The following is a 15,699-nucleotide window of genomic DNA, read 5'->3' on the forward strand; positions in this document are numbered from 1 at the left end:
GAAACGCACATCCCCATCCAAGGTCTGTTCAGAGAAATGTCACTGGGGAAAGGACAGTGTCTCCCACTGTACTTGAGGGCAGTAGGTTTGTCTAAGGGTTAGGGACTCAGGTGGCGCTGTGGTCTAAACCACTGAGCCTCTTGGGCTTGCTGATCAGAAGGTTGGTGGTTCGAATCCCCTCAATGGGGTGAACTCCCGTTGCTCTGTCCCAGCTCCTGCCATCTAGCAATTTGAAAGCATGCCAGTGCAAGCTGATAGACAGGTACCGCTGTGGCGGGAAAGTAAACGGTGTTTCCGTGCTCTCTGGTTTCTGTCATGGTGCTCCTTTGCACCAGAAGCAGTTTAGTCCTGCTGGCCACATGACCCAGAAAGCTGTCTGTGGACAAACATTGGCTCCCTAGGCCTGAAAGAGAGATGAGCGCCTCAACCCCATAGTCACCTTTGACTGGACTTAACCATCACATTGTACTCCTACCCCTGGACACTCTTGCTACCTCAGCATCTGCTGCCTGGGGCAGCTGCCAGCCTTGCTATGCCGCATCCCTGCAGTTCAGAACCAGTATCAGAGTTCCAGCCAGAGAAAAATACTTGGCAGATGTGAAGCAAGGCCTGAGGAGATATCTTCCTGACATGTGTGACCCAATCACTTCCTTACAACATTAACTCCCTTTTTCCAACGAAGCCTAGCCTGGGCTGAAGGAGAAGTCCTCATATCACAAATGATCAGTTTCATATCACAAATGATCGATAATGATGTTAAGAGTCCTGCCAACCTGGTGGAACCTGTTACGATATGGATGCAATGCAGCTGCAAAGTGCTAGCTTGAAAAGTGAACATGATGGGAATGTTGGGACTGCCCGTGGGAATCAGAGGGACAGTCAATTCACAGTGCGAAGCACCGGAAGTAGCTCAGAGTGTAATATGAGCTCTTCCGTTTATTCCTGTCCAGGAAGTGCAGGAAGTGTTTCTCTCTAGACTGCTGGAGTTTGAAGAGAGCAGTCATGTTTTTTGTAATGCTGCAAAGACAGAAATAAAGGCATGTAAATACGTTTCTATCTATCTCTTTCCCCTGCCAGGGGGCAGGAAAGAGGGGTGTGTTCTTCTCACGCTGAGAAGGATCGCCTATTGCGACCTAGCCTGGATCTTGCTGGGGAATGCAGCCAGGGTGGTCAACAGGAGATCAAGCCGGGTGCCTGGGAGAGTTGCCAGTTTCTCCTGATATGGGCTTGATTTCCGACAGAACCAACAGCTCATTGACTTGCACCACACAGGGACTTCCTCCCTAGCTGCTGCTTGTGGTTTGCCTTCTCTTGCTAGGCAAATCTTCTCTCCAGCCTTTAATGCAGACCCTCCAAGTCTCCCTATTTACCAGGGACAATCTGGGATTTACAGAAGCCATCCCGGTTTCTGATCTGATCCTGGAATGTCCCACTTTCCCATCCCTTTTTCCACCAGAGAAATGTTGGTGGGTATGGAGTTATCTGACCCCCGAGCCCTGTATTGGGAAGGTGTTTTTGTGTTTAATATTTTATTGTGTTGGAAGCTGCCCAGAGTGGCTGGAGCGACCTAGTCAGACAGGTGGGGTGTTGATGATTGCTGATGGAGGAGGAATGGGTCATCCCTATTTTCATTGGAGAAATGTTGGAGGGTACGTTAATAATAACAAAGGGAGATGGAAAGAAGATAAAGTCCTTACCAGAGAAGAACAGCAGATCAAATTGATGGATTATGCTGAAATGGCTAAAATTACCGGAAGAGTAAGAAATCAGGAAGACCAAATTTTTAATAAGGAATGGGGGAAATTTATAACTTATCTTAAATACCACTGAAAACAGTTAAAATCGTTAGTCGGATTGGAATATCACTTGTAGTTTAATGGTGAATTCTGGATACAATGGAGAGATAAAAGAATTGGATTAGTATAAAAGATGCAGGAGGAAATGATTAACAATAGGACCCACAAAGGGGAGGAGGGAAGTCCAGGAGATTCCTTGGAATCTTGTTTTTATGTTGTATGTTCCATACGTGGCTGTAAAATTTTAAATCTGAAAAACCAAATAAATAAATTTTTATATATACCGTAAAATTTTAATCTGAAAAACCAAACAAATTCATATATAAAAAAAGAAAACACTATGGGGAAAAAAAATATAACAAGGGAGAAATAAACTGTAATTCAGAACAGCGAAAACCCAAAGCAACCCTCCTCTTTAGGTATCATTTGGACTCCAAATGATCTCTGTCTCTCTCATTGCGGCTTGAAGAAGAGGCGGTGGGGCGGGGCGGATGGCACACATACCCGCCTGGCGCGCGCATCTCGCTCCCCCCAGTGCGCAGGGCGCGTTTCTTGCGCGCCTCGCCTAGCCGCAGCATCTCCTCGGATCGCCGCTACGAGGCGAGCTGGAGCTCTTTGGCCGGCGGCAGCCCGGATGTAACAGCAGCAGCAGCAGCAACAGCAACAGCAACATCACAGCCGGAGCCGCCGAGCTGTGGTGCTGCCTTGCCTCCTTGCTAGTGACAAGCCTCGGCGAGCACGAACATGGCGCTCGGAGCGATGTAACGGAGGCGCCGGGGCGGCCGGAGCTCGCTTGACAACCAGCCGGCAGCCTTTAGGTAAGCGCGACAGGCTTCCGCGGGGATGGGGAGAAAGGCTGGTTCCAGCGCGAGGACCATTCTCAGCCGCAGCATCCCGAGGGCCAGCGGGCAGCATCAGTAGCCTCTACCTGGAGAGGATGTGGGATGGGAGGATGGAGGAGAGAGGGTACCCCGGGTTGCCACTGCCTTTGTCAGATTCCTCGGGGGACGGAAGAGCCTCGCTCTCCCGAAGGCAGCGCTGGCTCCCTTTTTCTAGAGGGAAGATGCGCTCTTGGAAGGATGGGAGGCATCTGTGGGTGTGGAAGACTGGAGTGTGTAGATTAGAGGCTATCCCAGCTCTCTCATTTCCAGCATGGTCTGAGCTGCCAAAGAAGCACCCCCTCACCTCTGCAATAAAAAATAAAAAATACCAGGGCTCTTTAGTGAGGGATGTGCCCATGCGTTTTTGGGTAGGGCTGTTGTGCACATGATGTCTCAGGGATTGGACATTATCTGTTTGCAGAAATCTGCATGCTTCGGTAGGATTGTCCACAGAGTTGGCCACATGCAGCATGCATATATGTGTGCGCGCATGCACACACACCCCAGCGAGCATGTTTTTGGGTGTGGGTATGCTGGGCGGGGAGGGGAGGGGGAGATTTAAGGAACTGCTGTGACTGCTTGCATGGAGAGCGTGGCGATTCTCTGGTCTTGCAGATTGAAGGCGCGGTTCGAAACTGGGGAAATTTAATATTCTCCATGTGTGTGTTGTGCAGTAAGCCCTGCTGTGACCTTGTCATTTTAGATGTTGAGGAGGTAGGAAACACAGGGGAAAAAAACCCGCCACCTTCCCAAACCTAGTGAAACAATGCCCTCTTTTAAGAATCTGACGAAGAGTACTTCTCAACTGCAAGCTGCTAGTTCTTTTGATTTGATACTCTTGCTTATTTTAGAATGATGATACATCGCTGGCATTTTTTAAAAAAATGTGTTTTATTTAATGTATGCATCCCCTTGTTCATAAAACAAGGTGAGATAAAAATGTAAATGTCCAAGTCAGATAAATATTGGAAATATTGTTTGGACAGCTGAGTGATTTCAAGAAAGGTAATAGGATTCTTGTGCCTATTTTAGAGAACTTTGCATAACAGCAAGACAAGATAATCTCTCACTAAGTAGAACACGTATTATTTTACTCTCCTGTACAGGTTTACTCAAAAGCAATTCTCAGTGTGTTCAAGGAGGCTTACTCTGAGGTAAATGTGCACAGGATCACACCCTTCATCAAATGCTTAAAAAACACAGCAAACAGATAGATTCACTTTTGTAGTTATTTTTATATAATACTACATCGATGATGGATTAAAAGAGAACATTGGGAGCAAGTTTTGTTTCATAATAATTTATTATTTATTATTTATTTATACCCCGCCCATCTGGCTGGGCCTCCCCAGCCACTCTTTCAAGCTTAAGAATCAACTTTTCTTTAGGAGACAAATATTGCACAGGAGTTTAGTCTAAGAATAGCTCATTGAGAGAGCATGAGCCACAATGTATGCACTGGGCAGGGTGTCTTGGAGCCTTGCCAATGAAATCAATAGACGATCACACCAAGTCTATGATTATGCTGACTTTTTTTTTTAATGCACTTCCAAGCTTCTTGGGTCTGCCATTGTTTTATGTGAAGTGTGAAAACTGTTTTTGATATTTGCTGCTTCTTTTATCTCACTCTTCATGTGATACCTAATTATCACTGGATGTGATGGTTTGGGTTTTAGAACAGTATCCTTTTCTCTTTTTTTAAAGTCTAAGTTACTTCTGAATAATTTATCCCTGAGGTAGGGTTGGGAGAAAACCACAACTGTATCGCAACTGACCTTGTTTTAGAAAGATACAAGGCTGTAGACAGCAAGACAGTGGAATGGCAAAAGGAAATTAGTGCTGGCAAAGTAATGTCATGGTGATCTCTCATTGTGATAATTCCAAAATGCATAGTAGGACATTACCTGTATTAGGCCAATTCCAATGCCACATAACATTTGGGGAAGAAGCCAATTTTGCTTTAAAGCCCCCAAACAGAAGGTGGGAACCTGTGGTCCTCCACATGTCGTTGAACTCTTTTTTATGAAATAATTTTTATTTGATTTTACAAGTATAAAATAATAACAATACTACCATACGCATCCATTTTTAAAGATTCCTCTGAATCTCTGGCTTCCATAGGTCCTATTGTCAACCTTTTCAACTACATATTATTCAGTACCCCATATTTTATATCACTACACTATCTGCATAGTACTTGCTACATTACAAGTGTTATTGAAATCCTGCTAATGTTTTCATCTGCTTACAGTGTTCTCCAAGATAAATTATCTCCCCCCCCCCCATTCTTTATTAAAGTTTGGGTCTTCTTGGTTCCTGAGGTTTCTGGTTAGTTTTGTCATCTCAGCATAGTCCAACAGTTTAATTTGCCATTCTTCTCTGGTAGGGACTTTATCTTCTTTCCATCTCTGGGCTAGTAGCATCCGTGTGGCTGCTGTCGCGTACATAAAAAGTCTTTTCTGCTCCTTTGGAATGTCAGCACCTAAAATTTCTAATAGAAAAGCCTTTTAAATAAATAAAATTTTAAATAAAAGTTAATTTAAACATTTTTTCAACTCATTATATATCATTTCCCATAACATATCATTGTTATGTTACAGGACCACCACATATGATAAAAAGCGCCTTCTTTTTCTTTACATTTCCAGCAGATATTTGTACCTGTTATACATTTTTGCTAGTTTTGTTGTTGTTTAGTTGTATAGTCGTGTCCGACTCTTCGTGACCCCATGGACCAGAGCACGCCAGGCACTCCTGTCTTCCGCTGCCTCCTGCAGTTTGATCAAACTCATGCTGGTAGCTTCGAGAACACTGTCCAACCATCTTATCCTGTGTTGTCCCCTTCTCCTTGTGCCCTCCATCTTTCCCAACATCCGGGTTTTTTCAGGGAGTCTTCTCTTCTCATGAGGTAGCCAAAGTATTGGAGCCTCAGCTTCAAGATCTGTCCTTCCAGTGAGCACTCAGGGCTGATTTCCTTAAGAATGGATAGGTTTTATCTTCTTGCAGTCCATGGGACTCTCAAGAGTCTCCTCCAGCACCATAATTCAAAAGTATCAATTCTTCGGCGATCAGCCTTCTTTATGGTCCAGCTCTCACTTCCATACATCACTACTGGGAAAACCATAGCTTTAACTATACGGACATTTGTCGGCAAGGTGATGTCTCTGCTTTTTAAGATGCTGTCTAGGTTTACTAGGAATCAAATACCACTGGCACAACATTTACATATAGTTTTCTACATGAACACATGTTGTTGAACTCTATCTCCCACCGTCCATATGCATTGCCCATGCTGAGGTTGATGGGAATCGGAATTCAACAACTGGAGGGCCACATCTTTTATACCTCTGCCATAAAAAGTTTGCATTAGTGCTTCTCCATGCTTTTCCCAGTTTGCCCTACTAACTGCTCCTGGGGAAGCCCTCTCTTGACCACTGAATTAGAGCAAATGTCAAGCAGGTTTTCAGCAAATTGATGTTTCCTTCAATTTGGCAGTAAAGAGTGGGTTTCCCCAGGGAAAGTGCCGGATAAATGGAAAACTCCATGCCTAGAAAGCAGCCTGGGATAAACATAAAACCTCTCAGACCTGTGGACAAGCAAAAGTATTAGTCTCAGTCTTAAAATGGAGTGCAGATTAATTTATCTTAGGTAGTATACAGGTTTAAGGTTACACTCTAGTTTGTTTGGATAAAGAAACAGACAATGGTCAGTTCCATGTTTTCTAGAACATAGAATCCGGCAGTTCTAGGAATATAGAGTGTTTGATGACAGGAAACAGATTTTTAACCTACACCTCTTCCTGAAATTTTAGTTTTCTTATCATATGTGGTGGTCTTGTAGTAAGGTTAAAGCTTACTGGGAAATGATATATAATGAAATGAAAAGGATGTTTAAAATAACCTTTGTTATTAGAAGCTTTTCTTTGGGGAATTATAGAGACAGAACTGCCTAAAATGTATAGAACCCTATACATATATGTGACTACAGTGGCAAGAATGTTACTTGCCCCAAAATGGAAAGAAGCAGAAGTCCCAGCAAAGGAAGAATGGATACAAAAACTTGTGGAATGTGCAGAAATGGTGAAACTTATTGAAAGAATGAGAAATCAAGATAATAATATATATATTTTTTACAAAAGAATGAAAATGGTATATTGAATATTTACAGGTAAATTTTAAAAAGATAAAAACATTGGCAGGATTCTTGTAATAACCTGCAGTTTTATAAGAGTATATATTTAAAGAAGATGAATAAATGAGTAAATTAAGTTAATTTGGATATGCAGAAGATATTAAGATATTCCCCCAGAAAGAGGGGGAAGGAAGTCAAGTTTTGAAATGTCAAAATGAGTGTAAAATTAGTGAAATGTATAAACTTGAAAAGTACAATCATACCTTGGGTTGAAGTTACTTCAGGTTGAGCGTTTTCAGGTTATGCTCCACGGCAACCTGGAAGTAACGGAACGCTTTACTTCCGGGTTTTGCTGCTCACGCATGCACAGACGCTCAAAATGATGGCACACGCATGTGCAGAAGTGCTGAATAATAATAATAATAATAATAATAATAATAATAATAATAATAATTTATTTATACCCCGCCCATCTGGCTGGGCCTCCCCAGCCACTCTGGGCGGCTTCCATAAAAACCAAAAATACAGTAAAATATCACACGTTAAAAACTTCCCTAAACAGGGCTGCCTTAAGATGTCTTCTGAATGTCAGGTAGTTGTTTATCGCTTTGACATCTGCTGGAAGGGCGTTCCACAGGGCGGGCGCCACTACCGAGAACGCCCTCTGCCTGGTTCCCTGTAGCTTTGCTTCTCGCAATGAGGGAACCGCCAGAAGGCCCTCGGCGCTGGACCTCAATGTCTGGGCAGAATGGTGGGGGTGGAGACGCTCCTTCAGGTATACTGGACCGAGGCCATTTAGGGCTTTAAAGGTCAGCACCAACACTTTGAATTGTGCTCGGAAACGTAGTGGGAATCGTGACCCGCGCACGCACAGATGCACAAACGCGGGTTGCGTTCACTTCAGGATGTGAACAGGGCTCTACAACGGATCCTGTTCACATCCAGAGGTACCACTGTAGTAGTAGTAGTAATAATAATAATAATAATAATAATAATAATAATAATAATAATTGGACGCAGGTGGCGCTGTGGGTTAAAGCCTCAGCGCCTAGGACTTGCCGATCGAAAGGTCGGCGGTTCGAATCCCTGCGGCGGGGTGCGCTCCCGCTGCTCGGTCCCAGCGCCTGCCAACCTAGCAGTTCGAAAGCACCTCCGGGTGCAAGTAGATAAATAGGGACCGCTTACCAGCGGGAAGGTAAACAGCGTTTCCGTGTGCGACTCTGGCTCGCCAGAGCAGCGATGTCACGCTGGCCACGTGACCCGGAAGTGTCTCCGGACAGCGCTGGCCCCTGGCCTCTTAAGTGAGATGGGCGCACAACCCCAGAGTCTGTCAAGACTGGCCCGTATGGGCAGGGGTACCTTTACCTTTACCTAATAATAATAATAATAATAAATAAAGCACAGGACTGATATTTTAGTTTTCTATATGCTCCATGTGTGAGTATTCAAATCACAAGAACACCCATTTGCAGTCAAGTGCTACAGTCAAGTTTTCAACCTCACTGAAAATTAGGTCATCATTACCCACCCCAGTGTAGATGTCCGTGTCATATGTTAAAAATGCAATTATTTAGGATCTTATGGGCTCAAAAATATTAATGCAGGGATTTCCTTATTTCTCTTTTGCATTCAGGAGACTTTCTGTCATGATGTTGTCAAAGTCTTCTCTATGCTTATGGTGAGACTAGGAAAAGCTCAGCCCTTTGAAATCATGAAAGCTGATATCATTGCTATACAAGCTGGCATTCACAGAGGCCTATGTTTTCCCCTCTCTTTAAATGGGTGAAGGGAAGAAGTATCGCCAATCACTGGTTGCTGGGGAAGTTTCATTGCCTCTTTTCAACAGGAAACAAAAGTTTTCGAAGCTTCACAGGAGTTCTAAGGTCTGCAAGAAGCTTGAGTGATCACATACCCCCCAACATTACTCCATTGAAAACAGGGACATCGTATTCCTTAAAGGTAAAGGTAAAGGTACCCCTGCCCGTACGGGCCAGTCTTGACAGACTCTGGGGTTGTGCGCCCATCTCACTTAAGAGGCCAGGGGCCAGCGCTGTCCGGAGACACTTCCGGGTCACGTGGCCAGCGTGACATCGCTGCTCTGGCGAGCCAGAGCCGCACACGGAAACGCCGTTTACCTTCCCGCTGGTAAGCGGTCCCTATTTATCTACTTGCACCCGGAGGTGCTTTCGAACTGCTAGGTTGGCAGGCGCTGGGACCGAGCAGCGGGAGCGCACCCCGCCACAGGGATTCGAACCGCCGACCTTTCGATCGGCAAGCCCTAGGCACTGAGGCTTTAACCCACAGCGCCACCTGCGTCCCTATCGCCACCTGCGTCCCTATCGTATTCCTTAACAGTGTTCAAAACTCCCATTGTTCTAGGCACATTTTGCGACAGGGAATTTCATTAGCACAAACAGTTTCTGAGCTCTGGGTGACTAAGATTTCAGATTAAAACTGCAGATTGGAAGGAAAAGAGGACCTTTTTCTGCCTCCCCACTTCCAGCTACTCTTTGATGACTGGAGAAGAGACCTTCTTAAGAATATTAGGGGGGCGGGCAGGGGAAGTACTAGACCATGTGAAAAATGAACATAATATTTTAGCTGCAGTTCATTCATTTTCAGCTTTGTACAGTGGTACCTCAGTGTACAGTGGGACGCGGGTGGCGCTGTGGGTAAAACCTCAGCGCCTAGGACTTGCCGATCGTCAGGTTGGCGGTTCGAATCCCCGCGGCAGGGTGTGCTCCCGTTGCTCGGTCCCAGCGCCTGCCAACCTAGCAGTTCAAAAGCACCCCCGGGTGCAAGTAGATAAATAGGGACCGCTTACTAGCGGGAAGGTAAACGGTGTTTCCGTGTGCTGCACTGGCTCGCCAGATGCAGCTTGTCACGCTGGCCACGTGACCCGGAAGTGTCTTCGGACAGCGCTGGCCCTCGGCCTCTTAAGCGAGATGGGCGCGCAACCCCAGAGTCAGACACGACTGGCCCGTACGGGCAGGGGTACCTTTACCTTTACCTTACAGTGGTACCTCAGGTTAAGTACTTAATTCGTTCCGGAGGTCCGTTCTTAACCTGAAACTGTTCTTAACCTGAAGACCACTTTAGCTAATGGGGCTTCCCACTGCTGCCGCGCCGCCGGAGCACAATTTCTCTTCTCATCCTGAAGCCAAGTTCTTAACCCAAGGTACTATTTCTGGAGTCCGTAACCTGAAGCGTATGTAACCCGAGATACCACTGTATTCGTGTTATAAAAAAGCATGCCTAGACATTCTGTTGTTGCACCCATAACCTAGGTTTAAGGTGCCATTTAGCTCCTAGCTTTCATATCTCAGTTTCCAGCACTGTTCCTTAACAACAACAACAACAACAATTTTATTATTTATACTCCTCCCATTTCACTGCGCTGCCCCAACCACTCTGGGCAGCTTATAACATATATAAAAACACAATAAAACATGAAACATTGAAAAACTTCCCAATTCAGGGCTGCCTGCCTTCAGATGTTTCCTAAAGGTTGCATAGTTACTCATCTCCTTGGCTCGGGGGGTCACATAACTGCATACCCTCCAACATTTCTCCGATGGAAATAGGGATGTCCTATGGGAAAGTGGGACATTCCAGGACCAAATCAGAACCCAGGATGGCTTCTGTAAATCTGCGACTGTCCCTGGAAAATAGAGACACTTGGAGGGTTTGTGATTGGGCTTTGGGTGTATCAGAGACATTGATAGGCTTTGGGGGGGAAGTATCGCTCCTTTTAAAAGTTGTGATCTAGGACCTCTTAAACTTGGTGCTCTGTCTAGCACCTGGTGGTGATGGACTGTATAGCATGCTTTCCAGGATGCAGGTGGCGCAGTGGTCTAAACCACTGAGCCTCTTGGGCTTGCCAATCAGAAGGTCTGCGATTCGAATCCCCACGACGGGGTGAGCTCCTGTTGTTCTGTCCCAGCTCCTGCCAACCTAGCAGTTCAAAAGCACACCAGTGCAAGTAGCTAAATAGGTACTGCTGCAGCGGGAAGGTAAACAGTGTTTCCATGCACTCTGATTTCCATCATGGTGTCCACGATTGCAGTCATGGGATTTTTGTCTATCACATGACAGTGTATGTTTTGATGGGCTAAAGAAAGCCTTTGAAGCTCTTGAAAGAATGACCAGGAGGGAGAGAACACGCCAGTCAGGCATGTGTCTCTACTAGGGTCCTACTTGAGTGTAGGACGAGCTCCTGACAGGTAAACAGTGTTTCCATGCCCTCTGGTTTCCATCATGGTGTCTCGTTGTGCCAGAAGCAGTTTAGTCTTGCTAGCCACATGACCCAGAAAGATGTGTGGACAAACGCCAGCTCCCTCGGCCTGTAAGCGATATGAGCGCTGCAACCCCATAGTCACCTTTGACTGGACTTCACTGTCCAGGGGTCCTTTACCTTTTTCTTTTTACTAGCATGCTTTCCCATTAAACCACTGCTTAGGGCAGCAATGGGGAGCTTGCTCCCCTTCATATGCCATTGGATTCAGCCCCAGCCAGCTCAGCCCATGGTCAGAGATGGTGGGATTTGCTGTTCGACATCAACCCGAGGGGAGAAAATTCCCCTACCCTTGCCTTGGGGTTTCTTCCTCCCCCCTTCAGAGCCCTTTATCAGGCATTGCTTGCCTTTGGCTTTGGGCTGGAAGCCAGTTTATACCTTCCTTGTCAGCATGTGGTGTCCTTCATTCACATTGGGATTCTGCAAGTTTGCTTCAGCTGGGTGTATTTGGGATTCACACGTGGCTACTTCCATGAACTGGCAATTCTTAGTTCTTGGGGGTAACCTTCTGCCTTCTGCCTTCAACACATAGCCAATCCCGTGGTTTGTGCATTTTCATTTAAGCGCTGCACCAAGTCTGTGCAGCTCTGATAAGTGAGTTAAAGCATCACCCAAGCATGTAACACAGCAAGGCGATGTCTCTCATTGTCTCTGCCATCGGCTATGTCCTGTATGTTGAGTATTTAGAACTGCAGTGAGCTCTCATGAATTACAATTACAATCCTGTGGTCAGTTATACATACACTTTATTGATTCAACAGCATCTGTCCAATACAGTGGTACCTTGGGTTACATACGCTTCAGGTTACATACTCCGCTAACCCAGAAATAGTGCTTCAGGTTAAGAACTTTGCTTCAGGATGAGAAGAGAAATCGTTCTCCGGTGGCAGCAGGAGGCTCCATTAGCTAAAGTGGTGCTTCAGGTTAAGAACAGTTTCAGGTTAAGTACGGACCTCCGGAACGAATTAAGTACTTAACCCGAGGTACCACTGTATACGGTTATGGTGAACTTGTTTTCAGATTCTCAGTTCTTGTCTAGAGAAAGCAGCACCATCCATTTTGTTTGGAGCTGCCCAGAGTGGCTGGGGAAACCCAGCCAGATGGACAGGATATGAATAAATTCTTATTCTTATTCTTATTCTTATTCTTATTCTTATTCTTATTCTTATTCCACACACTAGAGGAAAATATCAGTGGGCCTGGAGAAGTACCAAATATATCTGGGTGGGAGAACAAGAATCCCTAAACACCAACAGCCCAATGAGGTCCTGACTTTAAATGGTGGTCACACAATGACTGGTGAGGGAGAAATAAAAAACCGGGGGGGAATGAAATGGAATATCCTGAAAAAGGGCATGGCTGGTTGGAACTCTGATCAGGAGCACTCTACACTGAAAGATTTTGTTGCAGGTCCCACTTGCACTTACAAAATTTGGATGCACCTAACTGTTAAAAAGTCTCCTCTAGGAAACCTGTTGTATAGATGTCAAGGTTCGTGTCTGGAGCAGGTCTGGGATGACTCACAAGGTGGTTGTGAAGTAAGCTCTTTATTCAAGGAAGCAAAACAGCTCAGGCCTAGTGAGCACAGGAACTCTTCCCAGCAGATCTTGCTCCTATGAGGCAGTTGTGAGGCAGCTTCCTGACTCTATTCATTCCCAAGCAGCCTGAGACTCTGACACCTTGTGTGTCTCTTCTCCACCCTCTTCTGTAAGTTCTGGGAGGCCAGGGGGACAGGGGAGCTAGTCACAGCAGGAGGGGCATACCTCCTGGTTGTTTCTTCAGCAGCCTGCCTCATCTGTGCCTCTTGGCCCTTCTCCTCTCCAGCCTCTGCTTCTGCCACTGCCTCTGCACTGCTCTCTGCCACCGACTCTTCCTGCTCGCTAAACCCTGTTACCTCTTCAACTTCCGGCACCTGCTCCTCCCAGTCTGCTCCCACTGACCAGTTATCATTGTCCCACCACCAACCCACTGCCTCTGAGCCTTCTTCCCTTGAGGGTGCCCTAGCTAGTGCCTCCCACCACTCCTCTATATCCAGCCAGTCCATGACAATAGAACATACATCCTGTTATGTTCGCACCAAGTTTACTTGGAGGTTAGGCTCTGCATAGCCTTTGTGGAACATGCATTCTGATTTGTTTGAGGAGCAGCTATGCATCAGGGAACATTCCTCCTGGTTTGCTTGTGGCAGGTTGATATGCCTTCCCATTATTCATTCAACCCACATTTTTCAGTGGCTTTCCACACTAGTTTCCTAACTGCAAAAGGTCCTTTAAAAATGGTTTTGTTGTGCTGGGAGGACAGAGCACTGCTGATTTTAATTATTTTGATTTTAATTTTTTGTTATTTTTCAGATGATATTAGGTGCATTTGAGAAAACCACTGTTCCAACAATATATTGTATAAAACAAACAACTTGCCTTGGTATTTATACAGATTTGGTTCATGCTGAATAATAAAGTTTAATCATTTTTAAATTCCAAAATATCCCTGTTTTCAACTTGCGTTTTACTGATTATTTTAAGGCTTGTTTTATTTTATTTTTTGTAAACCACTTGGAGATTCCATTTCCAATCAAATAGTTCATACATATTGTTAAATTAAACTAAATAAAAATAAGTGCACAAATGAAATAGATAAAAACAATTGTGCAAAGCTAGACTTCCAGCATGTGGTTGAGTCCTTCCCATGAAATAGTGACAGTATGGAGGCACTCAGAATGTTAGAACCTGTTTAAAAATAGCAGCTGCATAAAAAAAAGTAGACAACTATCCATATCTTCTGAATTGCTAAGCTCATTTTTTATAACATGGTTGCCTTCTGGAAACCTTTGCAGCAGACTTTTTTCTACCTTGTTTTTCTGGTTGTCCTAAATTTTGGACAAGATCTCTGCAAATGCTCCACTTCTCCTTAGTCTTGAAGACCTCCACTTTGTATTGATTTGGAGTCTGATGTTGACATCTGACTAGAGTAAGCATGTGGATTTCAAATTTCTTTTGCTCTAAGTCCTGTGATAATTGTGATAATGAACAAATGTTGACTGTAGAGACATGAGTAACTGGAGAAGAGGTATTTACATGGTTTGTCTAGCTCATGACAAGCTCGGGACCTCTAAAGCAAAGCAAGTGCACCTATCTTTTACTGTTAAGTGTTGGAAGGTTTGCCATGTTTTTAAGGGGTCTGTTCTGTGTCTCCTGGAGATATCCACTCCTCTTATCGCTCTGCCTTTGAGTTGGCTGGCTTCCATATGCAGTGGCTCACAGTCAAGTTAACTTCTTGCCCTCCAATTGTCCTTTCCGTTCTGGCTTCTCCTTTCTCTCTCCCACAATATGTTTGCAAGTTCCTGCTCTTATCTGCTGCAGCACTTCTCTAGAAAGAGCATTACTGGATGAATGCTGAAGCCCGGCTGAAATAGCAGGATGCCAATGGCTGGGACTAATGGAAAGCAACACAATACTGTTATCAGGCCTGCATAACTTGTGACCACATGGAACACAGCTCCCCAGATATGCCTGGTGGCTCAGTAGGGTCTCACTAAAATAATATTGCGGAGTTGGGAAAAATTGAGAAAAGGACAACTGAAAGGGGACATGTCATGACAGAAGTTTATAAAGTTATGCGTAGCATGGAGAAAGTGTGAAAAGAATAGCTTTTCTCTCTTCAATATATTTTTTTAAAAAATAAATTTATTTATTTGGTTTTTCAGATTACAATTTTATAGTCATATGTGAAGCATACAACATAAAAACAAGATTCCAAGGAATCTCTTGGACCTGCACCCTCCCCTTTGTGGGTCCTATTGTTAATAATTTCCTCCTGCATCTTTTATAATAATCCAAATCTTTTATCTCTCCATTGTATCCAAAATTCAGCATTAAACTACAAGTGATACTCCAATCCGACTAAAGATTTTAACTGTTTACAATGGTCTTTAAGATAAGTTATAAATTTTCCCCATTCCTTATTAAAATTAAAATTTCTGATTCTTCCAATCATTTTAGCCATTTTGGCATAATCCATCAATTTGATTTGCTATTCTTCTCTGGTCGGGACTTTATCTTCTTTCCATCTCTGGGCCAATAACATCCGTGCAGCCGTGGTCACATACATAAATAGTCATTTCTGCTCCCTTGGGATTTTGGCACCTACACTTCAAAACATTGTGGACATCCAATGACACTTATACCTTCCAACAGTTCTCCAGTGAAAATAGGGATGTTCTATTCAATTGTTGTTGTTGGTACCCCACCCATCTGACTGGGTTGCCCCAGCCACTCTGTACGGTTTCCAACATCTATAAAAACACAATAAAGCATCAAACATTTTTTTAAAAAAACTTCCCTACAAGGGCTGCCTTCAGATGGCTTGGGGGTCAGATAACATCATACCCTCCATACCCTGAACTAGATGGGCCATTATCCTGATCAAACAGCTCTTCTTATGATTTTATTGTGGGTCTTGGACTTAAAAAATGAGAAGATTACTGAGCACCTGGCAGCAACCATACTTGGCTATGGGTTGTGTTGACCTTGGTATGGTGCAATACATACGAGTTATGTATACAGTGGTACCTCGCAAGACGAAAATAATCCGTTCCGCG

The 15,699-nt window shown here is 44.5% G+C and overlaps 1 protein-coding gene across 4 annotated transcripts in view; it reads left to right on the plus strand.

The window, feature by feature from the left end:
• Nucleotides 1-2,376: 2,376 nt before the first annotated feature.
• The window catches only part of PAK5 (p21 (RAC1) activated kinase 5), a 130,262-nt gene continuing 116,939 nt past the window's right edge, over nucleotides 2,377-15,699 (plus strand). For 2 of the 4 annotated variants that reach the window (XM_079969807.1, XM_079969810.1), the window contains exon 1: nucleotides 2,377-2,614. The gene's annotated coding sequence lies outside the window, so the exon portion shown is untranslated. The remainder of the gene's footprint in view (nucleotides 2,615-15,699) is intronic. The other 2 variants (XM_079969809.1, XM_079969808.1) reach the window with 2 other exon arrangements.

Source organism: Podarcis cretensis (genome assembly GCF_951804945.1).
Source record: "Podarcis cretensis genome assembly, chromosome: 3".
NCBI lineage: Eukaryota > Metazoa > Chordata > Lepidosauria > Squamata > Lacertidae > Podarcis > Podarcis cretensis.